The sequence below is a fragment of the Parasteatoda tepidariorum genome, chromosome 6, assembly GCF_982258835.1.
Source record: "Parasteatoda tepidariorum strain Cologne lab strain chromosome 6, Ptep-v5.0, whole genome shotgun sequence".
NCBI lineage: Eukaryota > Metazoa > Arthropoda > Arachnida > Araneae > Theridiidae > Parasteatoda > Parasteatoda tepidariorum.
In genome coordinates this window covers 29,396,285-29,413,510 of record NC_141760.1, presented here as the reverse complement: position 1 = coordinate 29,413,510, position 17,226 = coordinate 29,396,285, and the positions used below count along the sequence as shown (strand labels likewise).

At 29.0% G+C, this 17,226-nt stretch overlaps 1 protein-coding gene across 1 annotated transcript in view; it reads left to right on the top strand.

The window, feature by feature from the left end:
- Nucleotides 1-815: 815 nt before the first annotated feature.
- Nucleotides 816-17,226, top strand: part of stumps (DBB domain-containing protein stumps) — a 65,100-nt gene continuing 48,689 nt past the window's right edge. The window contains exon 1 of the mRNA XM_016067978.4: nt 816-1,139. The gene's annotated coding sequence lies outside the window, so the exon portion shown is untranslated. The remainder of the gene's footprint in view (nt 1,140-17,226) is intronic.

Sequence of the window (17,226 nt, the reverse complement as noted above, 5' to 3'; positions counted from 1 at the left end):
AAATGATCTCAGCAGAATGTTTTCTCAAACTGACATAGATTTATAATCACCAAATTAAAAATAAGTCCATTTCCTACTTTCGCTTTAAAGGGATTTTGACGAATTAGTCATGAGTTTTTGCAATTAAAAATATATGTAAAATTTTTTTTCGCCCATTCACCAATATGCTCATTTACCGGTTCGCCAGTTTCGTAACTAATTCCCCCCATTTACTGATTCATCTCATTTTTACTGATAAATTATTGTTTTGCTTCTATTCTCCTCTTATTCTTTTCTTTCTTTATTCCCTCACAAAATCAATAATTAAATAAAAATAATAATGTATAATAATGTAAATAAAAATAATAAGTATAATAATGCAATTGTAAAATAATGTAATTGCAATACCGTAATTGTACTGTAATGTAAAAATTAAAATATTTATTTTTAAACTGGACATATTTTATTTATCAAATTAACTGTAATAAAAGTGTCTTAAATGAATTTAAAAAAAAAAAGACCGCAGCATCGATCTAAATTAAATAAAAGCAGAAGCTAGATATAAAATAAATCCCAGTGGAAATAAAAACAAAGTGTAAATATCTATTTTATTCTACAAAACCATTAATTTTAATATTCGCTTAAAATAATCATAAAATGTATAGATAGATCTCATTTAAAAAAGCAAGATGTATAATCATTTGTTATTAGAGTTCGTTAGTTTAAGAAAATACTAACTAAATAACCAACATTTGTTTTCAATTAGCACCTAAACATGTTGGCGACATATCTTGGCGACTGTTTGAGCCGGTAACCCACGCTGCTTTTGATGGATTCTCCCTCACTACGGAACGGATGGACAAGTTGAGGAAAAAGTTTTATTTTCAAGCAGATGTTGCGGAGTGCAAATCTAAAAGAGAAAGTTTTCGTCTATTTTACTTTTGCCGGTGCGCGATAAAAAGAAATTCGTACAGGTGTTTTCGATGTAGTTATCAAAAAGACCATTGGCGTTGAGGAAATACGTGATTTGTTTTCAATTAGTTTATTACTTTTCTATTTTTGGACTTGCGGCTATTAGACAAAAATGAAAGTAGAACATAGTTTAGTGTGATATTCTTTGATCATTTATCACCTGCTTGCAAAATCTTGAGTGGAATTGTGTAAGTAAAATTTGATTTTAAAAGTTTTATTTTTGTTGTTGTTTGATTTGTTGATAAGCAAAATTATATTTAATGTAGTATTCTGAAGTACACTTTTTTTTTATATTTCAGTAAAAAAAACATCATAAATTAAAATATATTAAAATAATAAAAATATTTTTTTCTGAAATAATCGTCTGATATTTATTTTACAAAACAAATTAATATTTTTTTTTTCGAACTATAATCTAATTTTTGTTTGATTTAGAAAACATTTGTTAGAAAAATTTTGTTAGATTCGTTAAAATATTTTTTTAAAGGGGAAATGTCTAACTTTTGTTTACTTTAGATTTCGAGTTTTTCGTTTTAATACTTATTAAAAGTAGGAATTTTTACCAGATTGGATGATAATAATTTAAATTTCCTATATTATTTTATACTCATTTTCTTAAAATAAAATTTTATTTATTATTATTTTGGTGAAAACAGAAATCAGGTATGATACAAATGTTTCATTTTATTTAAAATTTCCGCTTTTAGAATTTTATTCTATTGTTTTGAATTTCGTATGCTTTAGTGAACATTTCTATATTAGCTTATTTGAAAATAAATGTGTCAGTAATGCAGTAGAAACATATCAATAAGAAGGTTATATTAATAGAAGAAAAAAAATGCTATATATTTGGTTTTTTTTTTGCTTTATTTTCGAAATAAATTTTGCTACTATTTTTACCTTTGGTTAGATTTATTGACAAGTTAAATTAAAATTTTCTCCATAATTAGAAGTATAAAATATAAATTTAATAACTTTTTTTATTTATTACGTAATGATTTTTTTGAATAGCTTGTTTTTGAAGTTTAAATTCTTTCAAGATGCTTAATCATTCTCTAATACGGAGTTTAATATCTATATTTACTGTTTATCTGTTTCATGTAACAGCCTATTTAATATTATTCATTTCTAATAAAATTTATATTTCTTTAAAAATGCTAGGTTTTATTGATTTCATATGTTTATTGCATTTGATGCCAACGTATTTCTTTTTTATAAGGTTAATTAGAACGCCTATTTTAATTTTTTTTTTAAAACTAAAAGTAGATAAGCAATTTTAATGTAATAACAAATACTATTACTCTTGTTACTATTCATTTGTAGACGTATGATTAATGTGAGACCTATTTTGAAACCACTATTGGTTAACAATATAAAACTTGCATATTCTTTTCTTTTGACGTAAAAAGATTTTTCTCATTGTTTTTGTAAGTTACATTGATAGTTAATTTAAATTGTTAATAGTAAACATCTTTGAATGTGTTTATTTCAACATTTGCAGAATAAAACACTTTATTAAATTCAAAATAAAATCTATTACCATTCGTAATAGCACCAGATTTAAAAACATATGAATTTTAAATATATTTACGGATATACATATATTTTAAAATTTAAATAGTTCAACATTTACTGTTTGAAAGTTTGTCAATAAATTTTTGCATATTTATTTTTTAATAAATAATGTTACATAGCAGCAAAAATGTAAAGAACTTAAAGTATTTCTTCTAGACTTCGTCAAATTTTATTTAAAAGCAGAAAAAAACCTTTGTTTTATTTTTTTTTAACAAATAAAATTTTGTTGTTTAATATATCAGTAAGCTTATCTTAACGAGTTCGATATGATAAAGATAAAATTAATTGTTGACACTGAAAATGATATTTTTTGTTTTATTTTGTTTTGTAACTCAACTAAATTATGAGTAAATAACTTAGATTATTAGTGTATAAATATTCTTTAAGTATTCCAAAACTTGTATATTATTCTCTATGAAATATTTATTCCATTCTCCATTACAGCGTTTGTTCGTACTCTTACTTTTTTTTAAGTTTTGTTTTTGTGAATTCCTGAAAAAGTTATTAATAATTTTTTGAATCTAAAATTAGTTTCTTTCAATCAGCTTCCTAATTCTGCGAATAGGTTGAAAAGGTTCCTGATTTTGTCGTTGTATTCATCATACGGAAATAAAAATTTTAAGTTAAAAAATAACAGTAAACAAATAAGTAACTGATAATGAATAATATTTAATGAAAAAAATTCATGAAGTCATTCAAACTGAAGTCATAATTCAATTAATAATATTCTTCGATCGTATCATTGCAACAGTTTCGATCGTACCAAATATTTAACGCTTCAGGTAATAACAAATAAAATTAATAAATATAAATTGATTTTTTTAATATTTCTGTGGTTATTCGGTTGTATCATCACTGCTTGTAAAATCGCTATCATCTTGGATATTGTGATAGTAATAAATAAAAATTAATGTTTTAAATATAGAGTAAATTAATTTATGCTTTTTTCCTTCTTTTAAATGAGTATTAAGTTCTTTTAACGTTGTTTTCCTACCTGTCATTCTTCTTTCACGACTACCAAATAATGAGGTAGGTGATTCCGTTTTTCAAAATTGTTGTGAAGGGTCCTTTTTTTAAGATAAAATATTTTATGGAAAGATCCGTTTGCATGATTAAATATTATCTCGAAGGTCCGTTTTCGCTCTAAAATATTTTGTGAATGATTTGTTTTCGTAATAAAATATTTCATGAATGGCTTGTTTTAAGCAATAATTATAAAATTTAATTAAATTTACTTAAGTGAAATTTTAAGGAAATATGAATTAATGATATACACCACTAGTTTATTAGTAGTTACGTTTTTCTTCTGATAAAATTTAAGTGAAGATTTTAGAGGCGCCAATTTTTTTTTTCTTTTATTATGGATAATATAGAGGCGCCAATTTTTTTCTTTTATTATGGATAATATCGAGGCGCCATAATTGAATGTCACCGTGACCTTTCAAAAATGTTGACTTGTCGGGAAATTTCGACTGACTTTTGGCAAATTAGAAAATTGCGGATGTAGTTGAAACTAGAGACTTTTTTTCAGCAAATAAACTGCTTTCTATCAAATGCAGTTTATTTGCTTATGATGATTCTTTCATTGCTCCTTAATAAAATTTTACAAATTTAAAATTGAAAAAAAAAAAATTTATAAAAATGTCTGGTTCAGGATATGCAAGACTCAGCAGTTTTATATTAATTTCGTATAAAAAAATATTGTTGTTTTGTATGGTGTTTAAATTAATCTCCCTCTCCATATTAGTAACTTGCGCTCTTGATAGCCTTTAGGAGATAAATTTATGAACTGAAGACGAATACCATTTCAAGAACGAGATACCGGTTGCGCGAGAACGCGAGAGTCTCGCATATTTTTTTATATTCTCGCATTAAGAAATGATTACCGCGAGAAATTCGAGCATTCTATAAAAAAATTTCAAAATTCGCAAATTTCTCGCATTTTGAAAAAATTTCTCTTTTGCGCCATTTAGAATAAAATCCGTTTCACTTTTCTTCCTGGATCTTTTATTATTTTCAACATCTGCCCCATTATCTAGCTTCCCTATTTACCAGTATTGTTCAGAACCTTTAAGAACAACAGAACGCCATCCCTCAGAACCTCTTTCAGAACGCATTTCTCTGCAACCACGTGTTTACCGTAGGTAAGGTTTCTTCATGTAAGACGTTAAAAGTTTTTGCTCGTTAATGTAAGATGGACAAATACCTTGTAAAGCCAATATCTTCTACTCCGAAACGGACAAATGAAAATGAAACAAATGTGGGTAGAAGCGATCAAAACGTGACAAATACGCATTTGAGCAATCTAATGAGAATAGCTGATGAAAAAGTAGATGTAGAACATTTTCCATATGATGATGCAGCAAAAATATTCAATGCTTGAAAAATTAGAAGATGTTAAAAATGCATCATAATTAAAGAAATAATTTTTTTTTCAAGTCTCTTTGCGTTTTTTTTTTTTTTTTTTTTTTAAATTTTTGAAATCTCACCCTGTTTTTGAGAAAGGGTGAGAAATTATCACCCATTTTTTTTCTGAGATGAAAACACTGCGGTTGATACTAATTCTGCTCCATGCTGACGTAAAATATCCTCAATGGCAGACAGATAATGGATTATATTCACCTTGCCGTCGTGCAAATCGTGAAAAGTTTTCGTTGATTTTCCTACCCATGTAACGCAAATGTGGGTTAATTTCATCAAAGAGAAAAAAAAAAAAAACCTTCCCCTTTTTTGCAGTTTGTCCCAATGCTTGATCCAGGAGTTCCCTTGTCTTCTGGATTGAGTTCAAAATTACAAGGCCATATAGCGATAGTCGTTAACCCAGAATTGGATTGGCTGTCCAACGCCCGTTATAAAATAAAATAAAAATTTCCGAACGATCTAAGTTTCTAAGTGAATTACATTGTTTACAATTTGTGAATTACAATTTGCTCGAATGCGATTCCGTTTGATTAAATTTAGATCTTATAAAGTCAAACGAAGAAAGGAAATAGTTTCTTTTCTGAAAACTATTTAGACAATTTTTTTTAAATTAGTAAAAAAACAAAAAATATTACTCAAATGAATATTGTGACGATTACTTAAATTATAAATTGTCATAAATTTAATTTATCACATATAGATAATTTTGAGTTTATATTTGATTGAATTATTGAAAAAATGCATAAATTTCGAAATTAAATTTATTTTGCTTATTTAAAAATCTAATTAAAAAGATATGCAAATGAATTATCTACATCATTTGTGGTAGTTTCGTTTTTCCAGTTAGACTAAAGTATATTTTTGTTATAGGATATTTATAAATTTGTGTGTGTGCGTGTTAGATGTTGATATCTAACTCTTTTCTTATACTGATTTTGCACAATATTAATGTCTAGTACAATTGCACTTTGTAAAGTTTATTTTTTTCAACTGTTATAGTTACACAGAGAAAAATTCTGGTAAATATACCGTACTGTATTGTAATGACATTTTTGGTGTAGAAAACCTAAATTATTCATTTGGTAATTTTTCCGTCCATATTGTCCGGCTTGGAAATTTCGGTTTTCAAAATTATAGATCTTATTACCTTACAAATAGTAAAGAATATAAAACTGAACAGTAAATTTAACCGAATAAATGGTTTTTATGATGTACTTTAAAGTATCATGATAAAATCACCGAATTTTATCACATTTACTAAATTTTATCACAAATTTTAAAATCATATCAGAATTACTAGAATCATTACCAAAGCAACATGATAAAAATGACTGAACTTAAGGTAGTCGTGATCATTCTCTTTTTCTCAGTGCACAGTATGAAATGTAATTATAAAGAAAATACCTTTTACTCTAATTATACATATTTAAATTGAAATTATTATTTACTTAAAATATAATTGATAATTTCCGAGGATTTGGTGAAAGTATTAATATGCTCTAAGTTGGTGTCATAGTCGAAGTTTGGAGTTTAACATTTTAACCTACTCCGCGTGGTTTCAATAGTAAATTTAAATTCTAGTTCCTTATTTCGGAAATGTACATTTTCCTCTTGTAGTTGGCCGTAAAAAAACATCCCAGTAAATTCCGTCCTCTTGACTTAGTTACGGAGAAGTGAAAGTAACAACAATAATTGGAATCTTCGAGGCGAAGGCGGAATCTACTAATTCAAGTCACAAGGCGGAAACGAAGTCATGTCCTTGAGGCCATCTTCTTAAATAAAAACCTCATAAATGTTAAATTAGGGCTTGCCCGCAAAGGTCAACGAAATTGCCTCACTTTCCATCGCCATTGCTGCTATGGTTGCAAACTGTCATAGTTTGCTTCAACTATATTTAACTACGCAATACTTATATATAGCCTATGTTTCTGTATTTGTTTCGAATTGACGCTAGACAGGGTGCGTAGCGTTTTTAAAAAGTGCTTAAGGGTGCTTATTTTCGATTTTCATTTTTTAAAAGCCCTTAATGGTGCTTTTTTTATTGGGTATTTTTAAAAAGTGCTTAATTTTCCTATTTCGAAAATGAGATTTTTTATGTTGCATGTTGATTACTATGTTGATTTTCGCCACGCGTTAAGCAAAAGCGTTGTTTTCACATTGCTATTCAACTGTTCACGCTTTCATTGCTGTTCAACGCTTTCAATTGCAATGCATTTCGGCTTGCCACCGTTCCATAGCGTATGAAAGTGCCAATCATTTTACATATTTGATGAAATGCTTGCGGGTCCGTTAAATTTTGTTACAACAATTTCTGTGTCTAATGCATCAAATTTAGGTTAAAACATAGTCTGAACTGTGGAAATAATATTATTTTAAAAAATTTCAAAAATAAAGGATTTATCTCTAAATAAAGAGTTAAGGAGAGAGCGGTCCAAAGTTTGGACCTTTTAATGTTAATTTTACTTTTTGCGTATCACCATGTTTCGATAATTTTTCACCGAATTGAAAATTTTTTGCTTCGATTCGACTATAATTAGTTCATTTAATTGTAGTCGAAAAAAAATTTGAATTGTAGCGCATACAATTTATACATCATTCTAAACTTAACTCAGTGGCGCAACTGACCATAGAAAGTCAAGGCCTTCTGTGCTCATTTCAGTTTTCTTTCTCTTGAGCTCTGGGGTGCAGGGGCAGAGGTTCCAGTTGGGTGGTCAGTCGGTGGATAAAATGAGCATCAAGCATGCTTGGGGAAGCATGCTCGGGGCTCATTTTATCCACCGACTGAAGGCTGAGTTAACCATCATGAAAGGCTGGGCTAACCATCATGAAAGGCTGGGTTAACCATACCCGGTTCGAGAATCGAACACAGCAAATGGCACGAGAGCGCTACCACTCAGTCACCGGGTGTCATACAGCATTCTAAAGGATGTAATTTTTCATGGCAAAATGCAAAATTTGAGCGAAATCGGTCTATTGGTTCCTGAGAAATCGAATTTTAAGTGCACGACTTTTTTTAAAATGTCATCCGCATTAAGTAATGAGCATATTTGAGGTCAACTTCTTGAATCTTTTAAATTGGGTGAACTATTAAGAACGTGAAGATGCGACCATTAGATAAAAAAGGTCAGGGGCGTCAAAAGTTACTCAGTTTTTTTTTTATTTACCGCATTGTACATATGCATGTAGTACCTTTTCCGCGCGATTTTCAGTGTCGACTTAATTTGTATCAATAAAGTTAGCGTATAAAAAAAGTCAGTACTCATCTCATCTGAGTCACCTACTTGAGTTGCGTCATTTCTAAGCTGCTCACCGGTTAAATTATACTTGATTTTATAGTTTTTTTAATAGGTGTTAATGGTTGAATAATTTATCGGCATTGTCAGACTGTGGGTTTAGTGAACATGTTGGTTGTGGTTTTTATGACGCCGTCTCTTTTTACCGCTCCGGGAGGCATTTCAAAACGAAGGATAATTGAGCTTTCTCCCCTGTTGCCATTTATATTATTCATAATATTCCAAATTTATCTTTCCCTGTTTGCCTCAAGTGTGATGTGACACTTCTCTCGCATTATATAACAGTGCGGAAAAAATGATTTTTTTTTCCTGTTGAAATGTTTTTAAACAACTTCTGTAGTGGTGAATAAAGATATGTAATTATCTTATTATTTTTTAATGGATTTTTTTAAGATGTATTTTAAGCAAAATCTTCGTGGGGAGGACATGTTTGATTGTAAACAATTTTTTATTTTTGGTGTCACCGATGACAAAAATGTTTATGAAAGTTTAACGGTCTCATGAATATTTCGCTGTATAATTTTCTTAAAATCAAATTTGCGTTTTAAATTTTTGATTATCATTAGTCTATTAGTCTAGTCATTAGATTATTTCTATTTGTTTACTTTCATACTTTTACTGATACATAAAAAAATTGTTTACTTTTTTTAATATTATTATACTTCATTAGTAAAAATTTACGTTTAGTCCAGACATGGCCAACTAGAAGGCACCTCTCTAGTTGGCCATGGTCTGGTCCAGGTAAGATCGAGTTAAATAATCGTATTAGTAAAGAGTACGAGCTAAGTTCTTTTTCGTTTTATAAAAATCAATCTTTATGTTATCAATGACTATCATTATAATTATGGCCATTTTTAATTAATTGCTATCTTCCATTTAGTACCAAGTCTACCATATAAAATCCATGATAATAATAATAATAATAAGTAATAATACTATCTGACAATAGTGTTGCATTTTGAAAGTAAAAGATAATTTATAATGGGCCGTCTAAGCATTTTTTATTGTTTGAGATACAGAATGTAAAATTGTCATTTTTATGCATTAAAGATTCTCTTAAGTATTCTAGATTTAGTGTTCTAATATTCTTAAATATTCTAGATTTAGTTCAAGATTCTGTTAAATATTCTAGATTTAGTGTTTACGAGCATTTCTTTTTCCTTTCTGATTGAATTGCTACCTTAAAATAATTTTTTTTTTTATTGAATATTGTCATTGAATTCAACGTTGTTACGTTAAATCAATTCCTTTTTTTTAATTATTTTTTTTAAAAAAGAAAAACATTTCTTTAAACGTTTTGTAGTTATTTATTATTACAACAATAATATACTGAAGCGCTAAAATTGTGATTCAGTGTGTAATTTTGCAAAATGTCTGGAGTTTTTTCATCTTTTTCCAGCCATTTTTGTAATCTTGATTAGGCTTAGCATTAAACCAATTCTAATTTCTCGCCGGTTCATTCAAAGTACTGGGCGTTTTGGAGTTAATTCTTATTGTAAACAAAAATGCAATGAGAATTATTTTAATAAAATGTAAAAATTTGCTGAGTTTGTGGATTTCTTTCCCATATCCATTTTTAGCTTTGAATATATATTTTCAAGCTAACAAATGCATGTCATAGTGGGGGAAGAATCCTCTTTGTTTTAAATGAAATTTAAAGATAAATACTTGTAATAAAAAACGCAGTAATGACTCAGCAATTTAGAAGGATAACATTATTTGTTTGTTGTATCATGACTTACCATTTGTTTTTAAATGCCACAAGCATTATTATTTGTTGATTTTATTACTCAACGCAAAATCGTTTTATGCTTTTGTTTTCTTTAGCTTTGAAAATAGCCGGATTAGGTAATATTAATTATTCTAGCTAAAAATAGTATAACTAACGAAACAAAGTTTCAAAACTAAATGCATTAAGTTATTTTTCTAAGATACTATTCTGAAAAATATGAGTTGGGCAAATTTGCAACGTAATCACTATAAATGTATTTAAGTTATGACTCAAGCAGTCAATGTATTTATGTTATATTTTTACGTAATTTTGCGAAAGCTATATTTTTATGTGTTCTTTAATCTTCCGAAACGCAACATTAATTCTTCAGCAATCTTTGATGAATTCTTTATAGATTTTGATTTGGATTCTTGGCTCGATTGAGACTTTTAAGTTCCATAATCAGTTCAATACCCCTTTATTTTGTCTTTTTTAAATGAGCTTCAAATTCTATTACCATTTTAAATCGTGTTTCCCCTCCTCTTTGAAAATAACTTCTATATGCCATATCTCAAATGTTCTGATTTTGTCCTGTATGCCTATTCTGTATCGTCAAATCTATATGGTTATTTACCAAAAATCATCTGTTTTAGTTATTGCATCATTCTAGTCAGTCAGTGACTTATCATTTTTTTGGAGATGATGGCTTGAAAAACTGGCAACAATAATGGGATAAATTTTTTTTATCATGTTAAATTCTAACATTCCTATTACAGAACGTTTATTACGTACTGTTAAATTTGTTTAGTTATTGAGTGCGTTACATCATTATATTCAGTCAGTGACTTACCATTTTTGTGGTGATGATGGCGAGAAAAAATTGGCGACAATAATGACAGGATTTTTATCATGTTATGTTCTAACATTCCTATTACAGCAATATTTATTACGTTCTGTTTGAAATTACATTTTTTTTGTTGCTGCAGATCATTAAAATGAATTATTAAAAAAGATATTCGTAAAATTGTATTATACAAACCATAAAATCAGCTTTAATTAAATAGTAGCACAATTTGTCGGGAAAACCTCTATATATGCTACTAATATTTTTTATTGCTTAAGCACTATCACTTGTTATTTCCGTTTGTATTTCTATGTTAATATTTGCACGGTAGAGTCGTGGTGGCTCAGGGGATAGAGCGTTCGCCTTCCAATGAGTTGAACTGGGTTCGAAACCCAGCGATGGCTAGTTGATTCGAATTCCGCACCCGGCTCACACCGACCACTGTGCTGACCTAAAATATTCTCAGTGGTAGACGGATCATGGGTAAGAGGTCCCCTTGCTGTTAGGCTAACCGTTGGATATTTTCGAGGTTTTCCTCTCCATGTAAAGCAAATGCGAGTTGGTTCCATCCAAAAGTCTTCCACGCAGACATATTTCTCCCAATACTTGATCCAGGAGTTCCTTTGTCTTCTGGATTGGGTTCAAAATTGCAAGACTACGGAGTTGAACATTAGTAGTCGTAAAATCGGAAACTTGCGTCAACTGTTCAACGACGATTTTAAAATAAAAATATTTGCACGGTGGGTTAGCTGCAATATTCTATTTAAAATACACTAACATGAAAAATTGGATCAAAAATTAATTTTAATTAGTTTTTGCTAGAGAAATTTACACACGAAAAATTTAGTGGCAAGCTTTTAAATGAATTTGAAGATAATGCATTAAGCACGGATAAAAAATTAATACAGAAAATAATTTTCGAACCACACGCATTCATCCCAGAGACGGGAAAAAAAAAAGAAAGAAAAAAAAAAAAAAAACTTTAGCGAGGCGAATGAAGCTATTCTACATATTTAAAAAAAATGTTAATGCTATTTTAGTATTTAGTCACAGTTGTTTTGATTAATAACATAACTAGGAAGCTTTATTGCACATAACGAACGATGATTATAAAAATTATTAAGACGCCATATCTCTTCTTCTGCAGGAAATAACCAATTGAGTCATAAACCGAACTATTAGTTTAAAAAAATATCTTGGAAGGAACTGGTGGAAGAATAAATTGATAAACTAGGGTTGGGTATTGTTCACATAATTGAGTCACCTTCCTCTTACAAAACACAAACTTTTTTGTCATTACTAGCTTATCTGAATTTTTCATTGTAAAAATGTTACAAGGTCAGTTTTCTTGGCGCTCTTAAAACGAAAACTTGGCGCGAATACAAATCGACTGTATATTTTTTATTACGAAAAACACTGTGCATCGTGTGCTTCTATTTTATTCTCTTTCTCTATGCCTTAAATATACTTTCTAAAAATTTTCAATTTCGATACGTTAATAAACTGTTAATTAATAAATAATAAACTGTAAATAAATTAATAAACTGTAAATTAAATTAATAGTTATTATTTTTCTTTTGATAACTTACTCATGTTTTAAGCTTAAATAACCCTAAGGGTGTTTGTTTTTTCTTGAAAACACGGATCCCTACGTTGCTTGCATCAGTTTCGTTGCATCAGTTTTTTTTTTTTGTTGTCAAATTTAGTTATTAACCCAGTTAGACCAGCTTTACCAAATTATGTAATACCGTTTACGTTTGACTCTGTATAGTCGATTCTGATTGTTATGCCATTAAATTCTAGTAAACTTTATTCCGATTTTATAGTCAGACGTAGTTTATAATACCGTTTGATTGGCCCAACAGACGTATGCAAAAGTTGTTTGCATTTTGAACAGTTAAATCGATTCCAGCTCGGCTCTTACAACAATGAAGAACCGGACTTTAAAACCCGACTAAACTTTAATAGCATCCTAAGTAAAGTTGTTATATTTAAATGAAGAAAATTTTTACCGTACGTTTAAAAACTAAATAAATTTTTTTCATAGAAATCTTATAAGAGATTAAATGTCATTATGTAATCATTAGGTAATAAAGTGTGTAATCAAGTAGGATACCCTTTTTTACAAAATCGAATATTTTGTACTAAATTAACGAAATTATTTATATTGAGTTATTCTTTTTTAAAAAATTTGGAAACAAATGAAATTATATATTGATTTTAAGGGTCTGTCAGAATCTATATTATATTTATTCTTCGACACATTTTCTAATGTTTAATATATTCTTCAGTACATGTAAGTTCATAATATGTAAAATAATGAAATATAACTATTACTGATAGTTTGAATATACTGAATAATGAAATATAACTATTACTCATGTAAGTTTGAATTTACTGAATACTGAAATATAACTATTGCTGGTATAAATTTGTAGCATATACTGAATAATGAAATACAATTATTACTGATATAATTTTTTTGATTCGATTCTTCAAAATTCTAAAAATACTATTACATTTTTTTTAATTTTAGGTATAGAGCTAAAAATATTTTAAGTGTGATTTTGGAAGATTTATATTTTAACATTAAATTAATATATAACTATTTCATTGAACTACAGTGTTAATGAGTAAACTTAAAAGTTTTGACAGAGTATTTCTCCGACTTGAGGAAACATCAATTTGTGATCGCAATTTTTAGCACGCCAGACGTCTTTTTTCCCGTTTGTTATTATTCATAGCTGGAGAATCAGCCAAACTGTTATGTCTTATTCTCCCTCTCCCCCCTCCTTCGACTCCGTTTCCTTCTGTTTTCCTTGGCCGTAAATCCCTGAACTTGTGTTTTTCTGAAGAAGTTCTTATTTTCATTGCATCCCTCATATTTCTTACAAATGCAGGTGTTCTGCGTATTAACTTACCCCTTCGCCGCCATTTTGAGTGAACGTGGTAAACCGCTTAGAAAAAATTCGAAAATGTTGTGGTTGGTGGTGAGGAAAATAGCTAAGGATTTTGTGGAAACTGCAATTAACAGTGGGTATTTTTCTCCTTAAATTTATAGATATGGTAAAAAAAATTTCGACATGAATCATTAATAGTTGGCGAATATTTGCAGCTCTTACTCTTTTTGAAAGGAGAAAAAGAAGGGGAAAGACGTAAGCCCGTTGTGGGAAAAAATTTTGAATAAGAATTCGATTTTTTAGAATTATTTACGGAAATGTTTTAAGAGCTTGGTTGAAGAAGATACCAGGTGACACATTTGAAAAGGGCGAAATTTTACTTTAAAAAATTGTTATGGTCAGCTGTATAAAGTGAATTTAATTTTTTTAGTTATAAAACTTGTTTCGTAGACAGCTACTTGCTGTTGCAAAAATAGATAAAGCTGTTTTCTATACTAAATTCCTGTTTTCTAAGCTTTCTTAAAATTTAAGCAAATGTTCCTTAAAACCCTTTTTTCCCAAGAAGTTCTTTGTCTTTCTTGCAGTAATTTTGGTTTTATTTAGTAGCATTTCATCCTCTTAATTGATTTCATTCTATTTTCTGACCAAATGACTGTTGTGGTTATGATAAAATCTTTGTCGATGGGATTGAGAATAAATTGTATTTGTATTCATATAGCGTGGTCATTTTGACGAAATTATTTCCTGATGAATTTGTTATTCAGTTTTCTGATATAAAAAATTAAGAATAAAGTTAAAAAAATATTTAAATAGAAACCTATTATTAACTCTAAAAGTATGTAAATGAAAACCTATTATTTACTCACAAAAGCATTATTATTTTGAATATAATTAAATAAATAAAAACAACAGCGTTCATCTTTCTTACTATGCTTTTACATTTTTGCACAGTATTGCACATCAGACTTTTACCCCTTAACATTAAAGTGTAAAAAGAATTAACATTCTGGTTTTGTATAAAAATTACATAAAACTAGCTCTGAAGTTCAGCCCAAAATATCAGTACAGTATTAACTCAAAAAATGCTTTGTTGAGTCGTCATTTTGTTCTGCAAGATTATTGAAAATCGTTCGCTGTAAAAATTATGTTCTTTTTTCTCACTTTTAAGTTTAATATCTATTTTTAAGAAAAAAAAGGGAAGACTAAATAAAACGTAAAACGTGAATTTTCATAAAATTTGAAAGTTGATAAGTTTATCATAGAAAATGTGGAAGTTTCCTTATACTTTAATATTAGGTGGCAACAGCCCAAAAAACTTCCTTTAGATGTCGTAAAGTAATTGGCAACTCAACGTATGGCCTATTATCTAATTTTATGCTTTGTTATTTTTCGCGCCCTTTTCTACGAGGAACCTTTTTTTTTCCAAGAAAGCAATTAACAAAAATTTCTTAAAGCACGATGGTTTTACTTGCCATTAGTGTCTCCGGCGTTTTATGGCCTCGTATTTCTGCCAAACCGTATGTTATCGCCCCATCATCGGGCCTCCGTCTCTTGTTTGAAAGGCTTGTTATAAAACATCCGTTGAAGATCCATAAAACACTATACAAGCCATTGTAGAGCATATGCCCGACATGCGGCACTGTCATTTTATTTGAAAGGGCCTAAATATGGGGGAGGTAGTGGGAGGAAGGAAGCAGGCCTCAAATGGAACGCTTCGAACACGCGCCCAAATATCAGAAATTTTACTTCTCAAAAACGCCCTCAAACCTTCTTTCATACAGCAGCTGCTTTTTAAAGCAGTTTATCTCCTATCTTCTATTCTGTATTTTTTCGGCTTCCTGTCATGCCGCATCCGGTGCCAGCCCCTGTTTTTCGCCCGTTTTATTATTGCCTTTCGGGCGCGGGATGGAAACAGTTTTATTAAAACTGGTGTTTGGATTCGTTGGTGGGATATATATTTTCTTTTAATGAAACCTTTTTTGAGGTGAAAGAGTTTTTTTTTCTTCTTCGTTTCTCCTAGTACCTTATTTAATTTAAACGCATTTGAAGGAAACTCACGTAATTGCGGAGGAAATATATGTGTGTTACTGGTTTCTGTTTTGAAATTTTTTTATTTTCTTAACTTTTGCCTCTGGAAACGTATGGCTGGCTTATGTGATCCGTCTGTTTGAATAGCATTAGATTTTTTTTTTTTTATTGTCGTTAAGAATATGTCGCGTAAATAAAAATGGACAAAATTAAAATGGTAAAAAAAATATATATATATATATATATAAAAATTTAATTAAAACGGATATACGTGCGTCTATTAAAAATTAAATCAAATAGTGAGAGTAAAAAAAAAATAAATCTGTATGCTCTGGTCTAGAGACTCCCGATTTTTTTCAGCTATGGAACCCTAAATGATGAAGATAAATTTCAATGGAACCCCGACGTTATACATTATAACGTATTTAAAAACAATGTAAAATAAAGTATATAAAAACAGTGTATAATAACGTACTTAAAATAAAGTATATAAAAACAATTGTAAGTGTATAAACAAATAAAATACGACTTAAGATTGGAATAAAATGCTTCCTTTTCTAAGTAAAATATTATTATTAGAAAAAAACTTTTTTTTTTTTTAAATTTAGCTATTTCTTTTTTTAATTATTATTTTATTATCAATAATTTCATAAAGCAGCCAAGATATTAAAAAAAATTATAAATTTTTATTAGGTCTAAATATAAATAAAATTTAATAAAATAAATTAGATTTTGAGGTAAAAAAAAGTGTCCCAACTCTCGGTACCCTTTTTACACTTACACGGTACACTAGAGTTCTGTGGAACACCATTTAGGGACGGCTGCTCTAGTCATTAAGAAATTCATTTAATAATTATTTAATCAACAAGAAAATCATTTAATAATTATTTTATTATGAAGAAAATCATTTTATTGTTAAGAAAATAATGCAATTTAGATAAATTAAAATAAAACTGTAGCTCGTGGAGTATTAAGTGAGAGGTCAAATTTTTTCCAATGATGACATATTTACTGTATTCTTCTGTTCCTTAATATTGTTTCCAGACAAATACTTTACAAGTGTGAAGAGTTTCCTACCGATAACAGCTCAATACACAGAAACATCTTACAGCTTACATGATTTTGCCCCAAAACTCTTCTTTCTCGCAAACAATTTGAAAATGTTGCTTATCATTGTGTTACCTAAACCCTCACAATTACATTTGCGTAGGTTGGAAGCAATCTTATCAGAACTTGTGTTACGTTACTGGAATTTTTAGCTTCTTTTGATGCTTTTGAGGTAAAAGAGTTGCCAATAGCCAACCTTATTTAATTTAGAAGAATTCAAACGAAATTCACGTAATTGCGGGGAAAATATGTGTGTTAACAGTTAATGTTTAACTGTTTTCTTCCCTACTTTTGCATCAACTGGTGACGTATGGCCATCTTTATGTGGTTTATCTGCGTGAAAAGCATAAGAATTTTTTTAGAGCATTGAAGAATCTTTCACGTATTCATTATCGG